Here is a 26,316-nt window from a genome sequence, read left to right on the forward strand (position 1 = left end):
CATTGTTTACTGGTGCTATATATATATATATTTATATATCTCAGGCATTTCATTTTTGCTTATGGGACCCCAGTGGGTCAGGTAACCTGATTCAAAAGCACCATGAGGTCAGCCCAGAGGGTCTGTGTTGTGGCATCCCGCAGCCTTCACACTGTGAACACCCTTCATGACAGGGTGAGCTCATCCTTGTCCCTGTGTGAACCGCAGCTGCCCTTGATACACCCTGGCTGGAGCCTCCTGGACATGCTGGAGAACTCTCCTGGTTTCCATGCACTGTGGAAAGGAGAAAAAGTCAGAAAAATCCAGGTTTTCCAATATTCAGAGGTAAGCAGTGACACAAGTGGAGCATGGACAGACAAGGGCATGGGCACACCATTGACCTGAGAGCATTGCTCTCCACACCCAATCCAAATGGCTCCTTCTCCTGGGGACACCAAGGACCAACATAGGGGTGCTGCTGACCCCTGCTCTGGTCTGATGTACAACGTGGGTCTGCTTAAACCCTGAGGCTTTAAGCATATGGTGTGTCCATATTGTCCCCAGGATGCTGATGCTGCTTGTAGCTATGGGGGGGCTACAAAGGACCGGGCTGGCGGGGGGCAGAACCCACAGCTCCTTAATGCTGGGCAGGCTGAGAATTGTTGTCTGGGGGAGTACGATGGCAGGAACTTGTCCGTACGTGGGCCAGCATGTACCAAAGTCTGATGTTCTTCCACAAAACGGAGCCTGGGCTGCCCCTGGATGGCCCCTGAGCCGGAGAGGCTTGCCCTGCTCACGTGTGTAAATCCCGCGCCTTGCAAACCGTTGCTGTTGTTTAGATGGATGTGAGATAGTTCAGCCTGGAGCTGAGTTCAGGGCTCAGCTCTGTAAGTTTAACATGCGCAAATGCCACTGAAGAGTTAATGGGAAACAGAGTGTGGAGGAAAATAAAGAAAGACCTTTTGAGGTCTCAGCTGCTCAGAGTAATATTTGGGTTTGGTGACTCTCTGTATCTTAGAGATGGGAATGCAGCAAAGCTCTTTGAGTCCAGAGTATACATGGAGCCCGACAAGATTGTGGGCTAATATCAACAAACCTTTTGGAAAAGCAGATCCTGTCTGCTCCAGCAAAGCCACAGTGTTATTTTTCTTTCAACAAATGTATTGAGACAATAATAATGCTGTGCAGATTGGTCGTCGCTGGCCTACATGATTTATTAGGAAACAGAAACAATTGCAGTTGCTAAAAAAAAAAAAAGAGCTTTGGACAGGGATTTTTTTTTTCTTCTTTTTATTTTCTTTTTTCCCCCCTTGAATTCCTCTTGAACTAAAAAAAAGGCCACCTAGTCTGGTCCCAGGAGAGGGGTTGCCTCCCTGCTTGCATTTCTTACTGGACCACCAACCCTGGGCTTGCTGCTTAAATACGTCAGTACTGGGGAGGAGGAGGGGAGCGAAACAGTGCTGGGGAGAGAGGTTGGGAGAAGGTGATACAGCCACAGAACAACATTCACAGGCAGAGAAGCAGAGCAGGTCTGGAGGAGGAGACCTGCAATCTGTTTCTAGCTGTTGGTGACTCGGGGACAAGTTGCTTCCTCTCTCTGGGCCTCCCTTCTCCGCTATTGATCCTGTTTATTTAGTGCAAAAGCTATTGAGAGTGGTGCTGGTGGCTGGCTGCGTGCTGCACCGGGTGCCGTGGGGTCCTCAGCCCAGCGCGGACCTGCAGGTACAGTCCAAGTGCAAGAGCTGATGGCGATTGCATGTTGCACGCTGCACTCGCTGGTGCTGGTGGCATTCGGCTCCTGCCCCTCAGCTCGAGCAGAGGATCGCTTCCCTTTAGAGCAGTTTTTATTTGTTGCCTCCTCAGTCGGTAAAACCCTTGGGGAGGAGGCAGGCAGGGCAGGCGGGTAGCTCCATCATGCCGGTTGCTTTCCTTTTGCTGTTCAGAAGTTGCAAAAACCATGAGCTATTTGGTTTACAGAGCAGAGCCCCAGGCAGATGAACGCTGGCTCCAGCCATGCCTCCCTTGTCCCTGCCATGCTGTTCCACCCTTTTCCAGCCTGTCTTTGCCCGTGATGGGGTAGACGAGCTCTTCTGGTGGAAGGCCAGGTCTCCTCAGGACCACGGGGTTGGGATGCTGCCCTGTGCAGGGGGAGCAGGTCCCTGGGGGCACTGGGATGCCGCCTTTTTGGAGCAGGAGGTTTCCTGACTGCCTTGGCCTGCTGGCGGCCATCCAAGGCTCTGCAGGAGCTCCTGTCACCTACAGCCTCTCCCAGGGACCGTGTCCTTCCTCAACGCCCACACAGTTATCACTCAGACGGGCTGCCCGGTGCGGGGGCGGCTGGCCTGGGAGCTGGGGTAGCTCACCAGCCTCGACAAGAGACAGCTGGAGGAGGAGGCTGTTCCTCTGCCACAAAGCCCCTGATGCAGATGGGGGAGTTTCTGGTCGGGATGGGTGCAAGCAGCCCCCCCAAAATGCCCTGTGGGGATGGAGGAGGGCTGAGCTCCACCATGTTGGGGTTGAGCCCAGCCTTGCAGATTCCTGCTTGCACCCACAGCCCTGTGCATCAGTTTTGCTGGGTTTTGTAAAAAGAAACCCATGGCTTTGGTTATAAAGTGTAAGAGGCTCCTTACAGCTCACCAAAGCCCCTCTGATTGCTTTATTGAGGCAGTGGGACCAGGTGCTTTGGCAGTGAACTGCCGACCGAGCGTCTGTGCGAGTAAGTGATATCATCATGGTTTGCTTTGCCTTCAGAAATGACTAAACAGATTTTCTCTGGTTTCCAGTTGACCCCCATGGCTCCCTGTCGATGATGGGAGCAGGCTGTTTAGGTTTGAGTTAATGCTGCCCCAACCAGCCCCAAATCAACCTCAAAAACAGGAGATGGATCAGCAGGTAAAGGGAGGGGAGAGAGCTGCAGCTCACTGCACCCAGCTCTCGCTGTTATTAAATCAGGGATTGCTGGGAATCATCTCTGATTCATTCTCCAGCTGAAACACAAGCATTTTGCATTTGCCTGAAAGGATTAAGTTTTTAAAGCTCCTGCCCTTCTGGCTAGATATTTCCCTCCGAGGGGTTAGTTAGCCTCGGCTCCAAATTAAAAAAAAAAAAAAAAAGACCAGGGGGTTGGGGATGGTTTTCCTTTGTGATCTTTGTGTTCCGTGCCTGGAGTCAGCACAAATAGGAGTCAGTGCAAATTAGCTATATTTGATTATTGCAGGGGGCTATAGAACGCCTGGGTAATTGCTGCATTTGGTTCCTTTTCTCTTGGGTTTCACTGACATTTCAGATAGTAAATGAGCAATTCCTTCCCCCTACAGATGTTTTCTGTTGGTCATAGTTGGGAAGAGACCTTAGATGCTAAATCCATGTGCTTCATTTGCGGTTAGTCTAGGCTTGTTTAAATCAGTGTGGGGCACAGGGCTTGCTCAGCTCTGGATGCTCCAGCCATTGGGGTGCACGGGGTGAACCACAGCGGGGGCTCCGGGGAGTGCAGCCCTCCCTGCTTGCATAAAAGAGGAGGCAGAGAAAAAGTGAATCTTGGTGGCCAAACTCCTACAAAATTTTTCAGATGTTCTGTGGCTGCAGGGTGCCAGGTCCCTTCCCTCCTCAGCCCAGCTCCTGCCAGATCAGCCGAAGCACAGACCGCTTGGCCGAGCGCAGCGGGCTCGTGCTGGAGAGGTCCCGGGAGGAATGAAATGGATCCGGTTGTAACCACCCAGCTCGCTTTTCACCCTCAACCTCTTTCTGTCAGCGTTGGAAAACTGCAGGCACGGGGCCATGTCGTTGAGATGAAAAGGCTCGCAGGTGCACACCATCCTCCCGCGGGCTGCTGGGCTTCCTCCGGAGCCGGGAGCTGGACGGAGCAGGGCTGTGGCCGCTGGGCCACGACCGCCTGTGCTTTTGCTTCACTTGCAAGTGTCGAATCTGCACGTCTGCTGCCATGGCCTTGAGCTCCGTTTTACCCTTAGATCAGCATGTAGACACAGGCCAAACCTCTGCTCCAGAATGAGGGAGGGGAAATGCAGGTGTCTCTGCTGGATCTGGGTAAGTTCTTTTTTAATCCAGACATACACACGTATCTTGGAACATCATGGGATATTTCTGAGCTCCTGTGGCTTTTCATGTGCTCCTGCGGACTGCCTCCACTGAGCTTAAGGACATGTGCAAGATCTAAATATCACTTGCATTTTGGGGAGAAAAGTTATATCAAAATTGCCTACAGGTTTTTCTTGGCTCCCCGGAGAAGGTGCATCATCTTCACAGCTGCTCAGCTGAAGATGGAGGAGCAACCAACAGAAAGCTACAAAGCATAAATGATCTCTGCATTACCAAGCACAGGTCTGAATTCCACTGCACCGGAACACAAAGGAGGAGAATCCACAAGATCTTAAAATATTTAAATAATGAAGTTATAAATAAAGCCTAGATGTCACTGAACAATCTCCAAGTGATAAAGGCTCACTCTGCCTTTGCTTTGGACTGGTACAATGGCAGTGGAGAGTAGCTGTCAGGCTATTGCAGTGATTTTGGGGTTTGCAGCCCAAATGCAGGAGCCTCCCCAAGCTGGCCGCCATGCTCAGACCCACTCTCGTACATATTTTTCATGAAAAGGCAGTAGCCTGCAGAGGCTCGGTGACCCGAGGTTATGGGTGCTGCACAGCTTCGAGACCCTCAGTCAGATCTGCGGGGCCTTAAACCCCGAAACACCCAGTGGGGAGACAAGAAGCCTTTGAAGTTCCCCCAGTCTGCCCAAGCTGCGGAGCGGGGTTGTGAACCTTGTCGTTCTCTGTGAGAATGTTGCTTTTACAATTAAAACCCACGCAAACCCCCAGCCCTCGCTACCGCTTGTGTTACCCCAGCAAGATATCTGACATTTGAGACAGAATAGGAAGTCAAAGAATGTGAGGAATTTGGTGACGCAACATAAGGTTTATTATACCAGTCCTATCATTTAAGCCCATGTAATGTAAGATTGTTTTACGGCATGTGGCACAGTTCTGTGGGTTAATTTATAAGCAAACAATAATTATTCAAATAGGAATTTTTTTCTGTGCCTACATAAACTTATTATCTGTTTGGCAGCAGGGGATGTTGCAAAGAAATGCACATTTACATTTTTTGCATTGATGCTATTTGCTTTTCCTGGAGCAGCTCAATGGTGCATTGACTACGAGGGCCAACTACTGAACTTGACCTGGGAGTGGCATGGAGATGAGCCAAACGTTAAGAGAAAAGGAGCTCTTTGTGCGGAGATGCCAGTATATTAGGTCTCACTTTTAGGTCACACACTTGTTAGGGGTTCCTTCAAAGTGATGGATTCTTCTGCTAAAATTTAACGATGTCCGTTAAATCACAGGGTCATGAACTAGTGCATGTGCTGCAAATGGTTTGCCAAGGGACCATGAAGACAAGGCCTTGTGTCAGGAGACTTCCAAAGCAAATTGGATTTTCCACACGGCAATGGCTGCGTTTGAAGGTCTGTCAGTGGCCTGTAAAAATCTCCACCAGTGATAACAAGACAGAATTGCCAGCACTGAAGCAGTGCCACGAGCGTTACAGAACAAATCACTCCCCTCTCAGTACATAATAGCTTCTTGATCATCAGTCAAAGGAAGAATTATCCTAACCAGCAAATGGGCTGGAGGAGGCTGCTCCCTCTCTGCCAGGAGATTATCCCAGAGCTCCTGGGTTAAATCCGTTGTGGAAGTCTGGGAGTTTCTGAGAACGTCAGTCTGGAGCTGAGCTGTTGGGTAGGTGGATTTTAGGTTGGGTGTACAGAAAAGAATGAAGCAACTAGATGTCAAGACTGATATTCCTGAGCAGCCCTATGGGGTCATCTGGCCCTGCTGGTGCCCAGCCCCAGGACCAGCCCTGCTCAGGAACGTCTGTGCTGAAGGAAATGTGGACCAGTGCAAGCATAGCTGGGTATCTGTGGGGACAAGTCAGTCAGTTACCTGGTCTCCTGATGCTAACCTGATCTCTGTCTGGGTTTTTCAGTCTGGGTGCTGTGAAGAGTGGGTGCAAGGAGTGACTTCATCTTCAGCATGCTGTGAGATGGGGCCACTTGTGTGGTTAGATACTGATCTGATGGGAGGAAGGCATGAGGCAATCCTATTTCAGAAAAGGATTGGGTGAAGGAGGCTGAGCCTGCTTGCTCTCAGTCTATGGCAAGAAGAGTCTTAGTCTTCCCTCCCTAACTTGTTTTCTGCGCCTGCTGTCTGCTGGGACGTGGGTTGTGTGTCACTTGTTGGGTGGGAGATTCTGCAGCTTGTGTGCAGATCCATAAACAGAGAGTCTTCTACCTCTGCATTGTGACCCTTTGGGGGGGTGTGTGGTCACACTCTAATCATGATATGCTTCCACCCGTCTCTCAACTATTTATATAAGGATTACATACAACAAGCATTTCCGACAGACTGCTAAAATCATTGAAGCAGAATAACCTCTAGCCCAGCTCCAATGGCTGTGTTGGAGTTGCAGGAAGGATGATTTGGCTCATTACATAGCATCCTTAACTGCAATGGCTTGCTAGGCATCTTAATGTGGAGCCAGGAGGTCGGGGGTTCAACTTGAACTTAAACCCAATGCTAACAAATGGGGGAAGTTCCAGTTGTGATGGCAGTATATTTTAATGATGAGGTCATGTACGATGTCTGTTAAAGATGACTTCTGTCCTGAGCATGAGAAAATAAAGTGAAAGCTAAAAGCCCCATGGAAGACATCTCAGAAAATAGTCTAAATCCCAGTGGTCTGGTCAGCTCTCCTTTAGCTGGTTTCATTAAGGACTTTCATGTGAAGGAGGAGGTATGCAACAGCTGCATTGTATTTTCAGAGCAGGTAACACCACCAGACCTGACATTTGAGATTTGGGGCTCTGCATTAACCTTATGAAAGGATGATTTAGAGTCACATTCACTTTCATGACTTAATGTTGGTTTTCTTTTAAAGCTTGATGGCACAAAAGCACTTTTTGAGCTTTAAAGAGACTCATGCTGTCCTGAAATGAGGTTGTACCTATGCTGTGGGCCTCAGCTTGAGGTTCCCAGGAATTAGGAGAAGCTGGAGCACCCAAGGGACCTGGGCTGTAATCTCCTGCCTGCCTTGCATCTTCTGCTACTATGGGCCAGCTCTTTAGCCTCAGTTTCTTCCTTTATACCGTGGTGTAATGATGGTTTGTGAAGGTGAAGAAGGCAATGTAAGCGTTGAGAACAATTGCTACATTGGTTTGCTTGTCTGGGTTTCCTACCGGCCCATGTATATTTGGGGGCTGACATGCTTGTTCCTGAATATTTCTTTGTAAAAACAGAAAATAAGTTTGTTTCTTGGTCAAACACTTTCTCCGAAATAGTAAGGCCAATTTTCTTTATTTCTCTCCCTGCCTTCATATACCAGGGAAATTAATTTTCCTCCCATTTCCCACTCTGTGAATTTTAGTTGATTTTACAAGTAATCAAGCTAAGGCAGCTGGCGAAGCTGTTGGGGGTGCAGCCCGAATCACTCATACTGAATTCACAAAATACCTGTCTGCACTATTGTTGCTGGTCTCAAGACTGATTACCATCCATTCTCACACCAGTTTGGCTGAACTGGTTTTAAAAGCAGTTTGGAGGCAAACTGCCCTTGTGCTGAGAGCGTTACATATTTAACCGTGCCCTCCCTGAGCTTCAGCTTGGATTTGCACCTCCGAAAGCAGGAGGAAGTTCAAGCCCCGTGCTCATCTGGCCCTGACCTTTCAGCTGAGCTTTCCAGTGGGAAGATGGATAGTTCCCAATTTCTCACCAAGGGAAGCTGCAGGCAGGCAAACAAATATCAGAGTATTTTGGAACAAGAGATTTGCCATCAATTTGTCTCTGTTAGGTGTGGGAAAGCCAAGAGCTCCTTCCTGGGCCAACCGCATGGGCGCTGCTGGTCTTGGGCTGATGCCGGACTGGGGAACACGTTGGTCACACATATGCTGACCACAGGCTTCTCCAGTCTGAGCTTGGATTGAGTGATGGAGAAGGCAGTTCTGGTTCCACGCAGTTCTGGTTCCACCCAGTCTCTGAAGGATTTGATATATTTTACTGCCAAAAGAAAACAGCATAAATCATCTTTCTGTGCGGAGCTGTCTGGCTCCCTTGGAGGGAAAGTGTAGTTAGGGTGGGGCAAGAGGACACAAGGGTGCAACGTTACTTTCAGGCTGGTGTGGCATAAAAATCCCCTCCAAGCTCCTTTCAGCCTAGTGAAACGTGGGAGGTGGGTGCCTCTGTCATGGCCACACCAAGTGATTTCTTGGAAGAGAGGGTTCCTGGGGACCGCTGCTGGGGTGCTGCTGCATGGAGCCCAGGATGACCTAGGGGTTTATCCTGTTTCCAGTGCGATGTGTGTGCATGTTTATGAAATCTATCTCCCTGGGTGATGTCATGATATGATGAGAAACTGGGTCATAAATTAAAGGAATAAAAAAAAAAAATAGACCCCACTGTGGGTCAGATGCTGGCAATAAATTCAGATAACAGTTCATCAGTGCCTCTTCCCTTGTTCTTGTATGTGTATGCATTTTTTTTTCCAGTTGGGAGAAGAGCTGGTGAAAAGCAGCTGTTTTCTATTTGTTCTCCATCCACATCTGATTAGATAGTCCTCCTTCTGCCCACGGAGACGTGCTCGGGAACTCTCCCAGCCCCTCTGCTCACTCATTTTCTCGGGCATCAAGGAGTTTGGGACTGATGGAGCTTTGTTTCACAAGCTGACAGCATTTCAGAGGTACAAAGGGCTCCTTCATGATCACAGCGCTCAGGTCCCACCGGGCCAGAGGGCATGGTCAGATCCCACAGTGGAGCTGTCTATGAGGTGCTATGGGTTTGAGCCTGGGAAGGCAGGAGTGGGGATGTGTTTCTCTCCCTGACATTAAGCTATTAATTTGTTTTTTAGGCAGTTCTGGGGCTCTGCAGCCCAGGAGGAGGGTAGTTTCCCTCCAGGCTCTGCAAATGTGCTCACCACCAAGGCTGATGGGGAGGCAGCAAGGAGGAAAGCGGGTTGTGGTTTTGTACCAGTGGGAGAGGATAACCTAATGGTTAGGTGGGTAGTGTGTGTGAGGAGAAACCAGGGAGAGGGCAGCAGCATGCGTACCCCTGAAGGTATTGCTTACTAAAGGCTACACAAGGAAAACAGTGAGGTTCTGACTTGTCAAAGCCAGTGTGAAAATTCCTGTCAGCTGCACTAAACTTCAAATCAAACCTATCCAGGCTAAGCCCATAAGGCTTCTTCACACAGTGCTACTGGAGGACTCACCCATCAAAGTGCTTCACAGACAGGTATCTTCTTTCAGAGACATGTGTGGTTTGCTCAGGGCAAGAAGATCGTCCTGGTCCTGTCCTGCCTCTGCCTTTCTTTCCCCTTGCTATGCAACTGGCTGGCAAGGTTAATATGGCTGGTCCTTCTCTCTTCCTCCTGCTGCAGCTGCCAGTCGGTGTTTGGATCCTTAGTACAGACTTAAAGCGTTTGCAAGGTGGTTAGTCACGGGATGGATGAGCTCGTTACCAAAACAAAACTTTGAACCAGAGCTCCCCTGGTCTGCAGCCCTCCTCGAGCACAAGAAAAAAGACAGATAAGCTTATCTGAGCCTGAGAACTTTTACTTTTTTGCTAGGTGGGAAGGGGATCTCCCATTACAAGTCTGAAGCTGTGATGTTGAGCTCCTGGTGCTGTGCCTGGGCAAGTCCCGGCCACGCTCCCCCATCATGTGCTGAGAAGTGAAGTTGCAGCTCATGTAACCCTCACCTGTTAACCGATGGGGGTTATGGGCTCTGTGGCTTTGCCTCAGGTTCCCAAGTGAATTTCTGGGAGTCCCAGGTTAACTCCTGTGCAGAAGATGAGTGGAGATTGTAGAGCCTCTAAAGCAGAGGTTCCTGGAGAAGAGGGGAAGGGATGCAACCTTCCTATACGTCAAATGCAAACATGGAAATAATAAGGTGGGAAACGTTCTTCAACTTACTTCAGAAACAAGTTTTCTTTGGGTCAGCTCAAATTTCCAGCAAAAATTCACAGCTGATTTTATTCCGAACTTGTTTCTCCATTCCCTTTTATCCATGCAGCTTGCATGCTAAAAGCTGTGGAGGCAATTCAACCCTGTGCAAAGGAGCAGCCAGTGTCCATGCACCCCTCAGATGTGTGCTGAGCCCTGGAGGTTTCCGTGACGTGCAGGGTGCAGCCAAGGGGGGGGCAAGGGGGGATTTACCCTGCCCAGATGCTGGGGATGACACAAAACTTGGCCCATGTAACAGCTGCTCTGGCCTGCAGTGACCGTGTTGGTGCAAAACCTCCATCTGACTCTGTATGAACAAGTTCAGTTTCGAAAAGAAGGATAACTTGTTTTATTTTACCAAAGGTGTGTGAGATAGTGAGGTTTCCGGATAGGATCTGCAGTGCTCAGGTTCAGGTATCAGTTGCATAATTTCCTGTGTTATTTCAACACTCTAGTCTTTTTTTCCTTTTCTTTCTTTCTTTTTTTTTTTTTTTTCATGAGCTTCTTTGCATACTGGATAAGTCTTATATAAGCATATGTTGGGTTGGAAATTTTTTTTTAAGTATTTTTTTTGGCAGAGAACTTCTGGCACATGATACAGCACTCAGAGCCATCAACCGTAGCTGTGATACAGATGTTCATTGCCTGTATAATCTTTCTCATATCAAGCAATTACCCTGAGCCAATTTCTTTATTTTAAGCACCTTGTTATGGGAACAGAGCTGTAAATGCATGAATTGCTATGTTCCCTTATACTTTTTTATAGCAGACAAAAAAATCAGCGAAGGGCCTCAGTGAAAATCAAACATGCAGGTTGCTTTAGATAAGAAGGGACAGCCACTAACAGAGAGGGGTTTTTTTTAAAAAAAAAGTCCCTCTCAAAAGAGATACACTGGAGGAGTGCCAATAGCACAGAGCTGTGTGGAGACTAAATAAAACCAGGTGAGTTTCCTGCCATTGTGGAGTATCAAATGTGATTTCCATTTGTGATGGACGTGTTGTTTCTGCCAAGATCATCTGGAGGTTTTCATTTTAGGACTTATTATTTCTGTTGGCCTAATATAGAGCTACAGCCCAGAGCACTAAAAGGGAACGTTGCAGGAACGACATTCACAGCAGATGAGGAAAAATGCCCTTATCAGAGTGAGAGGCTCTTCCTGGGAGAAGACTTTCCTCCTATCAGCAGTATAAGTCTTAGGATTGCTTCTAATGCAAACTAAATGGGAAAACCTAATGAGAGGAAATGATGTATTAGTGCTGATCCCCAGCCCAGAGCCACCAGGTAACATCCTTCCAAATTAAGAATCTGGCTCGGTCCCAAAATATCATTCAAAAACTAGGTGTGAACCTGAGATTGAGATCAGGCTGTTTTGCACTTCTAAAGTGATACAAAGAGGCTGGCAAGCTGCCTTCAAACAAACAAACAAAACATCTGAGGAGGTTTCTTTCTCCCAGAGTGATGTGCATGGGTGGAGCAGAGCTGGAAGGGGCTCTCCTGCAGCCGCAGCGTGTCGGGACACGGGGATTTGCCGGGGGTCTCACTCAGAGCCGAGCTGCTGGCCACAGCGGGTCCGTGTCACCACCATGATGCTCGGCTCCTGTCTGCTGGTGCTGGTGTCCTTCTCCTCCAGCTCAGGAGCCTCAGGAACTTGGTGCAGTTAGGCTCTGAGGCTGTGCCCAGTGACCAGGAGGACATGTTCAGTGGTGAAGTACATGCTACATGAGCATCAACTGTGCAGGAAATTTGGGAGCAGCCCTTTGCTGCGGCTCGGAGCGTACCAAGTTCACTTGAGCGAATGCGTAAGGGATGGCCTGGAGCAAGGCCCGAAGGGGGATCCGCTTACATGAGTAACAAGAATATGCAGTAAAAATAGTTAATGCTAATGACGTTCTGAAAGGGATATTAAACTTGCTGCTTCAAGGCTAAGCAATCTGCAGCAATAAGAGGCAAGAGTTAAATACAATGTGCTGGAAAATGAGTCCAGATCTGCTACTGCATCAGGTGGTGGGAGCCCTGGGACATAATGGTCTCCTGGAATAATGAATTTGGCATTTTTCAGGCTTTTGCAGATAGACTTGAGCTGATTTCTGGGCAGCAATTGTTTACTTATAAAAATGCCACATAACTGAATGACAACTTTCAGTAAGAGATATTTTAAAACAGAGGGGCTTGTCAGGAGGGCAGCCTCCCAGCAAAATCCATACCCATTTTGGAAAAGGTATGTGCATTTACATGCTCTGTGCCTCCTGCTTGAGGTATGAATCTCTTGTCTTAGTCATTAAAATGTCATTTGAGTGGCCATGGCCTGGAGAAGAAGGAAGGGAAAGAAGTGCAGATATGACAACGCATTTTGGTCCTTCCAGCTGCCAAGGATGTGTCCTCTTACCACGGAGTGACCACAGCAAGCAGCTGCTGGAGGTACTGGTGCAGCAGTTATGGGCTGGAGTGAAAAAAAACCCAGGGGGACGCCTGTCATTGGCAGGTAGGTGAATGCACTTGTTGTTTGATCCTATGCCTTGCAGTGCACGAGGCATCTGAGACCTGGCCACGTTCCCACCTGGCGTGACCTGAGATGTTGTTGGGATCCAGCCTGTGCCTCCGGAGCATGGCCCTGAGGTGTGTGGCACGTGGAAGTGCCAGACTAAGAGGGAACGCCAGGGGCTTTGATCTGCCTCTGTGGAGAAAGGGGATGTGGGCCAGAGTAAGACATGGATGTTCCCTGAATGTTCTCGTCCTGTCGCAGGGATTTTTGCTGTCCCCAAGGTCATCCCACAGAGAGGTGGCACTGCCACTGTCATCCTGCTGGGCAGTTTCATTACCTGCAAAGCCAAATTACCTGACTGGTCCATGTCCACATGCCATTGCTTGGCTCCAGCAGAAGAAGCCATGACCAGCCTATCCCATCTGCTCACCATGGCCACCTTCTGGGAGTCACTACCTCTGATCCAATGGGTTCATTCCATTTTTCCTTTACCCATTCTGGGCTGAACTGTAGGAAATTACTACAAATAGAAAATGATAGAAACACATTTCATACGTTGGGGAAGGGGTGATGACACAAACAAGGAGAGACAATGCGTTAGAGGGGGCAGTGATTTCTGCAGCTGGAACAGGCTTAGGGGAGCACTCACATACCTGGCACCCCAAAAGGATCTGTGGCTCCAGGTGTTGGCATGCAAGAGTTCTTTAGCCCCATTCCCACTGCTGCAGCTCAACAGGAGTGAAATCACTTTCTTCACTGAAGTCTGAAGCCATCTGAAGACTACAGAGCAGTTTAGCTCCCAGACCCAGGAGATGAGCTGCTGCAGGGGAAAGGACAGTAGTGGTGACCCTGGCCTTGAAGCCATAGCAGGTCTGGTGGGACATTGATATTGGTGTTGGCCAAGGGGAAAGGAATCATTCAAGGAGAGCAATGGTTGCAGAAGAGGCTGAAACAGTATGCTTTCTACCTACCCTCCGCACATCTGGGTTCTTGGCATCCTCCCACTGGCCACTTGCTGGGCCCAGGATCAAGAGGGATTATTTAGATATTTGGTTGTTATTCTGAAGTTATTCAATTGTTTCTGGAATAGTTGAGTCTGAGCTGGGATTTTGTAGGGATTTTGCAAGAGCCTCTGTAATGGACAGAAGTTGTTCACTCCTCAGAAATTCTCCAGACCCAGTGGTCTAGGGAAGGTTCATCTGTCAACAATTGTTGATGGTGTTGGTTAGCACCAGCTCTTCCCTTTGACAGATCATGCTACTCTCTTCCAGGACTTTCATTTACAGGAGACTTCTGGCAGCCTGTTGCTTCCTAGATAGAAAAGCCAACAAAACAGTCTGTTCCTTCCCCTCATCAGATTCATGTAATTTCTTCAGGGACAGGATCTCATCTGTTGCTCAACTTTGGTTTAAGTTTGCTGATTTTTTTTCTCCACTTCTTCACCAAACCATTCTTGTTCTGCACGTATTGTTGGGAGATGTGTAAAGATTCACCATGAGCTTTTCCTAAAAAGATAGTAGGAAATAGGTACATTTGGAAATGTGGGTCTGATTTTGATTCTTTTTTGCTTTTCTTCTGAAAGAAAAGAACTATAAGGCAGGCTCAAAGCAAGCTGAACTTGCTGGAAGCCAAAGGTAAAACGTCCACAGCTCTCCCTCAGAGAACATAAACTGTGTTTATGGTTATGCTGTTGCAGCAGGCGCAACTCCTTTGTGTCTCAGAGCTTAGTAGCTGTTCTGCCATCACGGCTCTTTGAAATGCGAGAGCAAAATTAATTTCAGGAGAGAAATAAATGGATTTAGAGCAAGGATGAATTTGGCTTCTTGTGCCACAGGAATGCAAGAAATCACCCAGCAAAAGCAAGCTAGACAATGCAAACCTCATATAAATCTGGGGGAAAATTCTAATCCAAAGTACTCACTGACCTTCAGTGATGCTCCCCTTCATCTCACCAGTATTTTGTTCTTCTTAAACACAGCCCCACCACTGGCAAATCTTCAGAGAAGTCAGTTCTTGCACAAACAGGAAAGCAGACTCCCTTCCCACTAATTTAGTTGGTGTTTCCAGTCCATGGCCAGAGGATACAGGGGCAGGGAGGTGTTAGCCTCCAGGACCAGGTTTGAAGCTGGCCTGGAAGAGATTAACTTCCCAGGCGGGCAGATCTAGCCCTTCCCGGGTGTCAAATCAAGAGCCAGCTCGGGGGGGGGAATTCAGACATTTCATCTGGTTGTCCTGTGGGGAACTAATTTCTGGTCCTGAGTGCTTCACCCCACTCCATGCATCCAGGAGTGTCTGAGTGTTGGACCCCACCACCGACCTCCCATGAATGCATTTCTCAAAGACTGTCTGGGATGAAACTCAATCCCATTTTAATTTAATAAAGTGAAATTAAACATGATGATATCTGGGACCGACCTTCCTGGATCTTCTCCTTCCCCCGTGACTGTCACAACTCCCGCAGCAGCACCTGAGATTATCCAAGCATCCGTGGACCCAGGCTTCGCTGCTGTCTTTGATGTTGTGTTACCCAGCCGAGATGTAAATTGGCAGAGGCCACACCGGAGGCAGTAGGGAAAGGTGAACTTGTTCCACCTCTGCAGGTTGAACGAGCAGGACAAGAGGTGACTGTAGGAAAATGAGCAGCTTGTAGGGATGGTGGGAGGACAAAGTCTGGAAGGAGCTGATAGGGGCTGAGGTGGGAAGGCAGTGGAGGTGAGACTGATCAGGGAAACCCTTTGCAAAAGCAGCCAAGGTGGGCTTAGATGCTTCTATAGCATTTTGCCTAATGGGGGCAAAAAGGAGAGTCTGCTGGCCTCAAACACTCAAGCCAGAAAACTGGACAAGCTGGTGTGGAAGTCACTGGGGTATCTTAAAGGTTGGTTTTTACCTAAAGGTTAGGACAATTAGACTGTGCAATCCCATTTCTATGGAGAGGCAGAAACCAGAGCTTGTGCTTAGGAAATGGGCTGGAAAAGCTAAAAGAGTGACCAGCAGTGCAGCCTTGTCAGGCTAAGGTGAGCTTAAACACATGGTGGTGAAGGGGGCCTGGGACTGGCTGTCAGAGGGGACCCTACAGGGTCTGGGGTAGGGAGGCTGCACTGTGCCAGTCTGGAGCAGAACAGAGCACACCTTAACAGGATATGGGGGGAAGGAGTCCTTTCCAGTGCTGCTGGCCTTGACCTGTTTGCGGTTCAGTGGGAACCAGCAGGGGAATTACCACAAAGAAGTTACCCTGATGGACCAGAAAAAACTTTGGACATGCTTTTTCCATGAAAGTCCAGTTTGATCCTATTATAACCCACGTACATCTCATAGGTGTAGGGCTTGCTGGCAATGTGTATATACATTACTTGTTTAATAACTGCAAATGACAGCAAGGAATGTAGCCGTTTAAACTTCAGTTTGTATAACCTGCAAAAAGTGAAAACGGAAAACACTCAACTGACGTTCCAGACCAGGAGGCATTCTCCACGTAGATCTGGTGCACATGCTCAGCCCACTGCAGACATGCTTCCAAGAATCCCTGTCTGAGTCCCAAAAAAAACCCACAACCACTCTGTTCGAGAGAGGCCACTTCAAGACCCAGCACACGCGGCTGTTCACATTTCCAGATTCTGAATCATTTCCTCCATTCACGCAGCCATCTCTCTCCATCTGGGTTTGGGCCCATCCAGCTCTCTGATTTCTTTCGCTTCCTGAGCCGTGCAGGCTTTGAGTGCTGCCCTGGCTGTGTTACCGTGGCCGGAGATGAGTCTTTGGTGGGCTGCCAGCAGAAGCATCCCTTGGTGCTGCTGAGTCCGGCTACGGAAGAAGTTGGCTGCTGTTGTCGTATGTCCTGGGGCAGGGTAGGTGGAGGGTCTCCAGAGAGCCATTGTGCACAACCCCTTTTTGGAGGAGAACGGACAGAAATCTCTTCCCCAAGTGCTGGGTTTATCCCGGGGTGACCCCCTGGTCTGTCCCCAGTAGGACCCCTGGGATACCTCCTCCCAGTGCTCCTGGACCCATGAGATGGACGTGGCTCTGGGTGCAGAGCTTGGTGGGAAGGAGAGAGATCAGGACAAAGCGGTGAATCCCCCAACGAGGGGTGAGTGTTGGCCTGGCTCGGGAAAGGGGGCTGCCCCAACCCTTGCACAGCTGCCCTGAGCCCTTGCATGGCTGGCAATGTGCTCACTGCCGGATACAGGCTAGGAGGGACTTGGGCTGGGATTTATCTGCTTCCTTTCAAGTCCTTTCCTCTGCTCACACCCTTGTACTTCCCCCCCCGCCCCCCCCCCCCGCACAACTAGTCCGATATATTGTGGCTAGGTCATGAAAAAGCCTAAACAGAAAGATTAAAAGAAGAAATCTTAATTAGATCCTGTATATCGCTTAATGCCCTTAGAACAAGGAGAAAATAGTTTGGGTTTGAAGTGCATGAAGGTGCAGGAGTATTCAGACTGAGAGTTGTGAGGGCAGTGCACGCACACAGACCCAAAAATACTCTGGCTGATGCCTAGAGGAAGAACTATCTGATACAACTGATCAGCTGCCAAAAAATCCTCTTTGGCTTTGCTGACTTCTGTCTACATTGTCCAGCACGCTAGATATATTTTGGAGCTATTGCATCTGGGTCTCCACTAGATAGAAATAATCAGACCTTGAGAATTGAAGTATTTGAGGAGCCAACCTGTCCTTTATCGAGAAGAAAATGTTTGCACAAGGGGAAGTGAAAACAACATGGAAAAAGGTAAAATCACTGTCTTCAGGGGAGTTTGTCATTAAAATCTCTAGGTTTCCCTGTGGTAATTAATGGAGTGGTGCAATTGTGGGGATGAGAGGTACTGCTGTGTTAGATGTGAGAAACGAGCTGGTTAGGGGAAACTGAAACACACTCATTTTTTGAAACCGTTACGTGGCATGCGTGAAACACAAGGTGCCTGCGCCCGGCGGGCAGGAGCTGGCTGCCTGGCTTATCGACAGGAGCAGCCACGGCTCCCCGAGCCCTGGGCCAAGTGCTATTTTGGCTTGGCCAAAACAAATGGCAGTTTCCCCTCTCTTTGCAAGTTTTAAAACATAGGTTGTCATGTGAAGGAAATTGTGCACGACGATGATGAATGGTTGTGAAATACCATTTGCCAGAAATATTTCTGGATTCTGCAATTTAGTTGCAAATTACAGAACTCCAAATGCAGCCTTATGTGGAGGATAAAACCAACCTTCCCTGGCTACGCTGGCAGTCATACCCCTCTTTTCCCTTTTCCCTCACCCACCTCACTCCACCCAGCCTTTTTTAGCTCCGGGGCATTTTCAGAAGACAACATTCACCCTCCGACAGCCAGGGGCCGGGTCCTGGACTGGGATAAGCTGCGGGAGCTTGGCTGCAGGCAGAAGAGCTCTGACAGCTCGCATCTGCTGGCGGTCTGGCCCCACACCCCTTCGGAGCTATTTCAAGATGAGCAAAACGGAATCGTTGTAAATTGCGGGTTAGTTCAGCAGTCTTGGCTATCGTGCTGGATGGCGCTGAAGTAGGCATAGCAACAGGAAAGGAATGTTCCCTGTAAAAAGATAACCGTGCTTTGCCGAGGACGTGGAACAGTAAAGTTTGTTAAAGCAATCAGTATGTGTCATAATGTTTATTTAACTGAGAACAGGGACGATGGAAAAGCATTGCAGCTGTGGAGAAGCCCAAGAGTGCTAAGGAGAGGGATGGGGAGCGTAGATTTAGTAGCTGTCTTCCCTTGAAAAAGAAAAAAAGCTGTGCTATCAAGCAATCGATGGGGCAGATAGTGGGAGAGTACACAAGGTAGCTGCTGACTGCTAGCTCTTCTGAAGAGTTTTATTATCTGAAGTTCACTTTCAGGTTAACAGCTTTGAGGATGTGGTTGCAACTCTAAAGGGAACAAAATTTAATTCTTTCCTAAACATAAGCTATTTCTGTTTGAAGGCAGATAACCTTTTTGGCTGTGTTATTTGCCAGGGGTAGATAGAAAGATTGGAGCAGTAGAGTGATGCTTGAATTCCTCCAGCAAATAAAAGGGGAGAACTTGACACCATGGAGTCAATGTGGGGCCAAAGTCTGCTTTAGCCCATTTCCTGGGGAGCCCTTGCAAAGAGTAGCTCTGGTGTGACTCCTTCTGCAGGAGGCCAAAGCAAGGCAGAAACAGGACGCTTGATAATTCGTACAGCAATAGATAAAATCAAACAATCAGCCCCGTGCTCTGGCAGTGGGATCTGTTAGGCTGCAGAGCAGTGCCAAGGGATGTGGGAAACTCCCTGGGCTAGCTGCAAGAAATAGACTTCCCCCCCTTAAAAAAAAAAAAAAAAAAAAAAAAAAAAGGCTCCATTTATTTTAACAGAAGTTAAAATTGCTTTTGGTCAAAATTGGAAATTATGTGAGTTTGGGGGTTTTGTTTTTCTTACAAAAAAAAATCAAATATGTTTTGGGAAATGCAGGCCTTTCCTTCACTCTGAAAATTGTACTTTAGTTGAAGGCAACGTTTTCTATCAATAAGGGGAAAATATTGTCTCAGTTGTTCTTGGGCCATCTAACACTTAGTCAGCCAAAGTACTTGCAATATGTTAGGTAGGAAACAATGCTGCGTTGGCTGCCCAGCCATCCTCTTCCCCTTCCAGCTCTCCACGTCGGTGTGTGAATGAAGCCTTGCAGAGCCCTCCCTGTCTCAGATGAAGGACAGTGGCTGCCTCCAAACCTGCTCTCCTTTTTTCTTGAAATATACAGCCCCTGCGAGACCTACCACTCAGCTCTGCCTTCACCGGGGAGCTGGCACATGTTGTGCATCCTCCAGGGATCTGCTGGAGCAGCTCTGTAGCGTACATTGCTTTTCTCGTGCTCCTCTCTGCCGGCTCAACCGCTATCTCTGTAACAAACTCCAGGCTTCCCTGTTGCCCTGTAGAAAAAAAACCGTAAAGCCCATTTCAGAGACTAAATTGCCCATAATTTACATGCCTCTCCTCACTTTGAAACGCAAGACGGCTGATGATAACATCGGGAGTGACAGAAGTGGTATCTGTTGCTAATTACAAGCTGACATTATGGTCAAGCAGAGCCATGGGGCCCATAAAAAGCTTATTCAAAGTTGCTTTTCTCCCACTTCAAACACAGGCTGGACACAATGCCAGGCATTTTCCACCTTCAGAAGGAGTGCTCCCTCCAAACTGGCCTGACGGCTCCTTCTTCAGGATAAAAATTGCTCGAAGAAGCAGCAGAGGTTACAACAGCCTGCTCTTCACATGGACCAAGCTGACCCTTTAATGATGTAATGTGTTCATCTGTCATGGAGAAAAACAATAGCTATTTTGATTTCCAAAACACCTTCCCCCTCACAAGCTCTTCCAAGCTGTCCCAAAGGCTCGCCATTCCTGCAGCACACCTGGGAAGGGTCACCACAGCCAGGAGGTCAACTGAGGCACGAAAGCGTGCAGTGGGGAGCCCGAGGTTGCTCCGTGTCAGAGCCGTGGGTGCCTTGGTCTCCCTACGCCAGCCACCAACCTGCCTTCTCCCCTAGAGCTGGGGAGAGGACACAGAAGTGCTGATGTCTCTAGTTTTTTTCGCTGGAACTGCCAGACGTGCTGTTCCTACCACTGTGCTCCAGAAAATTTGTTTTTTCCACCCTGCTGTGTTTTTCAAGCACTACTCTCCCCTGCACAGTTCTTGCTGGTGCTTGTCCCGTGGCTGCTCACAGGGCTTCTGTTTTTCTGTTTCCGAGGCTGTCAGCTTTCATGAACGCTGACCTTAAAGAAATCCCTCCGGACGAGAAGTCATTGCTTCACTTTTGGCCGTGCACAGAGCGCTCTCTCGCCTCGCATCTCCAGCAAAGCCGACTCTGTGACCCCATGGCCGTGTGGCATCTCCCTGCGCCCAAACCTGCATCTGCCCTACCTCTGCTCGGTGCAAAGAGCAGCACCGGTTCCTTGACAGCATGTTTCGAACATTAATTACGCTGACGCAACCCCGTGCAGGGACGTTATTGCCGGTTTGAACCTGCCTCATCTCACGTTGGATTGCGACGCAGGGTGTGTGAGTGTGGCTGAACTACACAGAGTTGAGAGAGATCCCGGCGGATGGTCTTTCTGTGGCTGTTACAAACATCAGCCCACAAGTCCCTAATGTGCTGTTGGGGTCCATGCTTCACTTGATTCATGCAGCCTTTCTCTAAGTGTTTGCTGCCCACCAGTAAAAGTCCTGGTATAGGCACAACAGGACTTTACTTGACCTGGAGCAGTAATTTGGATGGAGTTACAGCTGGCAGTTCACATCGATACCTAAATAATCCCTGTAGCCAAAGTGGGCATGACTTCACCTTTCTGACTCTGAAACACAGTGCTTCTCATGTGAACATAATTTGCTGGCGGAGACACGGCACCAAGCAGTGAGAGGTGGGAGGCAAAGGGCAGTGCTCTGGGCCAGGAACACGTGGCCGTTCCCCTGACCTGCAGTGAGAGCAGCGCAAGTGGGGCACTGGCTGGACAAGAGCGTGGAGAAGGCAGCTGCGCTGCTTGAAGGGAGCAGCTTTTTCAACTGAGGGTACAAACTGGAGTGTGGGTCTGCTGGGGGTACTGAGCGGCATTAGCGGGGCTGCAGAGCTGGTTCCTCCCGTCCCGGGGCTGCAGGAGCTGCATGGGGCAGTTTGCTCTTTCTGCAAAAAGGGAGTGGTAGCAAGTCAGGACAGGTCTTGGGGTCTCCTAACCTGGATGCAGCCTCTGGGATGTGCAGGCTGGAATGGGCGCACAGGCCTTTCTAGTGCCACTTTCCTCTGATGGAAACACATCCTTTGCCCTTCCCATGTGCAAGGAGTCCCCTGTCATCCCTGGCCCCAGAGCAGATCCTCGTTGTTAGTGATTGCTTTGCCTTGGAAACAGAGAGATCTTCCCTCGCAGGAGGGAGGTAGCATTGGAGGGGACAGGGGGCTGTACAGTGGGGCAGCTGCTCCCCCAGTGCGTGACCCAGAGTGATGAACACAGGGATCTGGGGTCAGTCTCTTCTCCCAAGTAACAAGTGACAGGACAAGAGGAAACAGCTTCAAGTTGCACCAGGGGAGGTTTAGATTGGATATTAGGGAAAATTTCTTCACTGAAAGGGTTATCAAGCACTTGAACAGGCTGCCCAGGGAAGTGGTTGAGTCACCATCCCTGGAGGGATTTAAAGGACTGTAGATGTGGTGCATGGGGACGTGGTTTAGTGGTGGACTTGGCAGTGCTAGGTTTATGGTTGGACTTGATGTTCCTAAGGGTCTTTTCCAACCTAAACGATTCTATGATTCCTATGCCCTGTGGGACCTCTAGCAAATCCCATTAAAATCGTGATTAAACTCCCATTAAATCTCCCCACTGTGCTTTCTGGCCTTTGCCACAGCACAAACTGAATTCCTTCTTTCATCCTAAGGACAAAGGCACGATTGTCCCACCGAGCTTGGTGGTACTTGCGTCTCTGGTATAATCTTCAATTTTTTCCTGAAGCCTTTGGCTGGACACTGCTGTGTAGGCAGCAAAATTCATCCAGACCCCATTTTCACAGTGACATTAAGTGGTGCTCCACGGAGCTCCATTTGGGACCTTTCTTTGTTTTCTGCTGTGAAAAAGTGTCTTCACCTCCAGCCTATGGAAAGAGGGACCAAAAATAAGGCTTAGGAGACACAGCAGTCAATAAGCAAATGGATCCTGCACTGTCAACCTGGTTCCTGTAAGAACTAAAGGAGAGTGTTTCCAACCAAAATGTGCAAATGCCCCAACTACACAGTGGGGAGCAGGGCCAACACAAAGAGTTCTCTGCACTCTTGCTTGGTGGGGGGTAAATAAAACTCCTCCTAGAAAGGTTGCTGGCCTGAATTTGAAAGCATTCATTCTGTTTCTTAAATTCTTGGAAAACAAACTCCTTGGAACTGATCACAGTGCCGCTCCCAGCCCCCAAGCCTGCCCAGTGGCATCCCCACGAAGGGGATGTCCCCCAGCACCAGTGTGTCCATCTCAGTGGTTTGAGCTCTCCTGGTGAGTGGTGTTTTGTAAAGCTTCTGCTGCCTCAGCGCCCTGTAAGGAGCACACAGATCTCCGGCACCTCCTCAGAGGTGTGCCGCTGATTTCATCAGGGGTTTGGATGCCAAAGCCATAAAGCCTGGCAGAGGTTTTGCTGTTAAATGTAAGGGTGGGAAAGTTACCTTGTTTTCTGGTGGTGAAAGAGGAGGAGGCTCATTAGTGCAAACCTGCAGAGGTGCCAGTCTGCAATCCTGGCAAACAGGGGGTGCCCATCACAGCAGAGTGGTGGGGTGGGCTCCCTGCAAGAGCCAAACTCTCCTGGAGACCTTTTCTAGTTGCAGGGGGGGTCACTCGACAAGCACCAGGAAGATCGTTGTGAGATTTGCTTGGTTTATGCAATTCATAATTAATGGTTCATTGGCAGCTGCACTGTGCAGATAAACCTTGTCCTTCCAAAGAAGGATGGACGGAGCTTGCTGTGTTGGGTTCAGTTGGCACAAATCACACATTAGCTCTTTATCTCATCAAACTCAAACATGAAAATTGATGACTTGGGCAAACTCCACCCTGGGAGCTTTTGCCAGAACAGTAATGTCAGTCGGGGTGTGGAGCCTTGGGTTTCTTTGGTGGCATTTCCAGTTAGACTAACAGCTCTGACAGACGGCCTCATTGCAGATGCTGGAGCCTTTGCTCTCCATAGGGACCCCTCTCATCCCACCCCTCCAGCAGGATTTCTGTCCCTCGGCTCCTCACCTCCAGCAGGTAACTCCTCCTGCAAGGAGGCTGGCTGGGGCTGCGGTGCCCAGCAGGAGCAGCTAAGGGGCAAGCACAAGCTCCCCTCTGCTTTGGTAACAAATGTCTCCTGTGGAGGAGTGGTTGCACAGAGTAGGTACACGTGTTTGTGCCTTAAGTCATTGCAGCTGTGGAGTTGGTGCAAACGAGTGAAAGCTGAAATGCTCCAGCTAAACTGTCACAGGAGACTTTGCCAGAAAAGTTTATTTAGTTTGCTGAGCTGGTATAAACTGTAGGTAGGACTAAGCAAGCTCTTTCTGGAGAAAATTTCAGCCTAAGCTTATCACAGTGGTCCTGCCACGTTAGTGTTGCTCTGTAGTCACCTGTGAAGTGCTGAGAAGGTGCTGCTGATGGAGAGTGCTGCTGCCCCAGGCTGTGCTTGCTGGAGCGGGGCAGGTGGGGGGTGTGGGACCTGGGAACGAGGTGGGAGCCCACTCCTCTCCTTCAGGTCTATTAAATGAGTTAAGCCCCTCTATCTGTAAGCTTATCCCTGCTTGTTTGCTGCAGAGAAGTGCTGCTGGTAAGTGCCTGGGAGCTCTGTGTTGGGGGGGGGGGGACCTGGCAGGGTCATGCGGTGGTGGTTGGGGTGAGAGATGATGATCCAATTTTCAGAGGAGAAATAGTATAGCAGTAATTTAACAGCAGTAATCAAGGTTACTTGGCCTGAGAGTAGCTAGGCCCATGGCAGGAGCCTTGGGGCTGTCTTCTTGGAGGATGTTGGTTTTCAAAGATGTTGTTTAATCCACGTGAGAGCTGTCTGTGTGGGGAGGGTTAGGGTGATGCTGAGGGTGAAACTGGCACCTTGGAATTGCTTCCGTTTGCCTGTGGGCTTGTTTTTCCTGAAGCTGTGGAGTAAAAAGGAAAATTCAGGCAGATAAAGATGACTTAACTGAGATGAGGGCTTTGTTTTGGTCTTTATGTTTTGTTTATCTGCTGCTTTAACTTGTGACTTGCTAAGTATTACAAAACCTGAAAGCTTTCTGAAATATGACTACTGTGAAGCAGCTCTTGCTGTCCTGCCTTTCCTTACCCCAGAGCCCTGGGTGGGTAACGAGAAGAGGCAGGAGTAGCAAATAAAGGTTCATGGTCATCTCTTACCTGGTTTAGAGCTGGAAGGGAGCACGTGGGTGAGGGCAGTCAGCTTTGCGAGGCAGGAGCCTCCCTTTGCTGGCTCTGTAGAAGTGCTTGTCCACATGTACTACAGACCATTGACCCCCTCGTGGGGTACCAAGCTAGCTTTAAAGGCTTGGAGACCTACGGCTGTACGTCTGTGAGAGAGAGAGCAGAAGAGATGGGTGTTTTCTCCCTTCTACACAGTGATGGGGATTTATTATTCAACTGTCCAGCATGATCTCTGGAAGCAAATCCTCTCTTTGGTGACTTGAGGCACCTGCAGTACAGATTGAAGTTAAAGGCTGGTGGTGCTTGCTGTCCTGGCCTTCGGGACCTCCCTCCGCATCCCCACCAAGCACCCAACTGTATGGGGAAAAACTGGAGAATGTCTCAGGTTGACCTGGACAATGCTTCATGAGTGACCAGTGTTCAGCCTGAAGTGGAAGTGGTCTGTGTGGACTGGTGGGTGCTCAGGAAAAATTGCAGCAGGAGGGATGCATTTGGCTGGAGCACTGGCTGCTCCCTGTGGCTGCAGGGATGGTCATCTCATGGGGTGGGCACGAGCTCCCAGGGAGCCTTTGCTGTACCAGGTCCCTTGGGCTTGCTTGGCTCTGCAATAGGCTTCATGGGGATGCTCTAGTGTGTGCCTCTGCATGTTATTCCCTCTCTACGACCACAAAAGCGGTTCTGAGGCAGCCCTTACCCCTGTGGCAGCAAATACTAGTACCTATGTGTGTGTGTACATGCTTTACCCTGGATGAGTGGTGGAAGCCATGTGCAGGCTGCTGAGCCCTGTGATAAGTCACCGTTCTGCTCGGAAAAGGCTGGTCCAGGGCTGAGTTAATTCTGCAACAGTGCAGAGTTGCAAGGCGAGAGGTGTCAAACTGTAAAAACCTGTGACTACCTGACTGAGGGCTTGCAGGAAGAGCTGCTTCTCTGCCCGTGTGGGCTTGCTCTCTACAGCAGATGCTTGCTGCAGCCAGCTCGGGCAACCAGGAGCTGAGAAAAGCTGTTCTCAGCTCTAGTTTTGACTTGGTGGCTGAGCCTGAGAGGAAGGCTGGGCCTTGGTTAGCCCGTTGTCGAATGGGGGAGATGCCATGCAGCAAAAAGGCTTTGTCAGCCCCTTCCTCGCAGCCTGCAAAGCCTCTGGCTCAGGATGCTGTGAGGAGTACAGTGTGTTCCACAAACTGTGGAGGGGGGCTGCTGTGGTGCAGGATGGGTCCCTTCCAGCCCAGGTGATTTGAATGGCTCTGCTTTTTCTCCTGAAATGTATCTTTAGCTGCTCTAACCCCATCCAGCTTGTTGGGCTGGGGATTTTGCTCTGTGAATATCTTTGAGTGTTTGAGAGCGCTCAAATGTCAGATTGACCTTTTGAGGTTTTTCTTTTCTTGAGGAAGAAGGTTTCTATACAATTCATGTCATGAATCAATCCAAAGGGATGCATTTTTCTGCACCAGTTAAATAAAAGATCATTAAACCTAACAAATGTTTCCCAGCTTGCCTGCACTTTCACGCAGTGTTCAGCTATAAATATGATCTGTGCTTATAACAACATAAACAATGTGCTACTCAAAAGCAGAAGAGACTATATACCTCTTTTCTTTTTATTTTTAAGCTGCCCAAGAAATATATACACACATTCCTAATATGTTTACTTAAGCAGGAAGCAGACGAATAGTTTAAGATAATGTTTCAGCCTATTGTGAGTTACATGGTCTGCAAAGATTGTTTCCTTTATGTAGTAATTTTTCAAATACAGAGAGAAAAAGATGAAAAATCTTTTCAATTCCTTAATTGTAGGAAAGATTTGCTGGAATTTCCACTGCATTTCCCTCTCAAAGTGACATTTGAGATCACTGATAAGGGGAAAAGGAGATTAAATAGTCCTAATTCCTTTCTCATATTATGGAGAATAATTTCTCTTGCTCTCACCACTGTGTCCAGCTGACTGGCTCGCTGCTGATTTCCCCTGCTTGTG

The 26,316-nt window shown here is 48.9% G+C and overlaps 2 long non-coding RNA genes across 3 annotated transcripts in view; one reads left to right on the forward strand and one right to left on the reverse strand.

Annotated features, from left to right (window-relative positions):
• Positions 1 to 12,683: 12,683 nt before the first annotated feature.
• Positions 12,684 to 13,524, reverse strand: LOC142604398 (uncharacterized). Its single transcript, XR_012838262.1, has 3 exons — positions 13,436 to 13,524; positions 13,118 to 13,284; positions 12,684 to 12,984 (listed from the first exon to the last, which is right to left on the reverse strand). It is a non-coding gene; the product is annotated as an uncharacterized LOC142604398 (long non-coding RNA).
• A 2,662-nt stretch (positions 13,525 to 16,186) lies between these two features.
• LOC142604395 (uncharacterized) overlaps positions 16,187 to 26,316 on the forward strand; it is a 79,339-nt gene continuing 69,209 nt past the window's right edge. The window contains exons 1-3 of one of the 2 annotated variants that reach the window (XR_012838258.1): positions 16,187 to 16,309; positions 17,040 to 17,190; positions 19,567 to 22,747. This is a non-coding gene — a long non-coding RNA (uncharacterized LOC142604395). Of the gene's footprint in view, positions 16,310 to 16,800; positions 17,191 to 19,566; positions 22,748 to 26,316 lie in introns of those variants that run through there. The other variant, XR_012838259.1, reaches the window with a different exon arrangement.

The sequence above is a fragment of the Balearica regulorum genome, chromosome 18 (genome assembly GCF_011004875.1).
Source record: "Balearica regulorum gibbericeps isolate bBalReg1 chromosome 18, bBalReg1.pri, whole genome shotgun sequence".
Lineage (NCBI taxonomy): Eukaryota > Metazoa > Chordata > Aves > Gruiformes > Gruidae > Balearica > Balearica regulorum.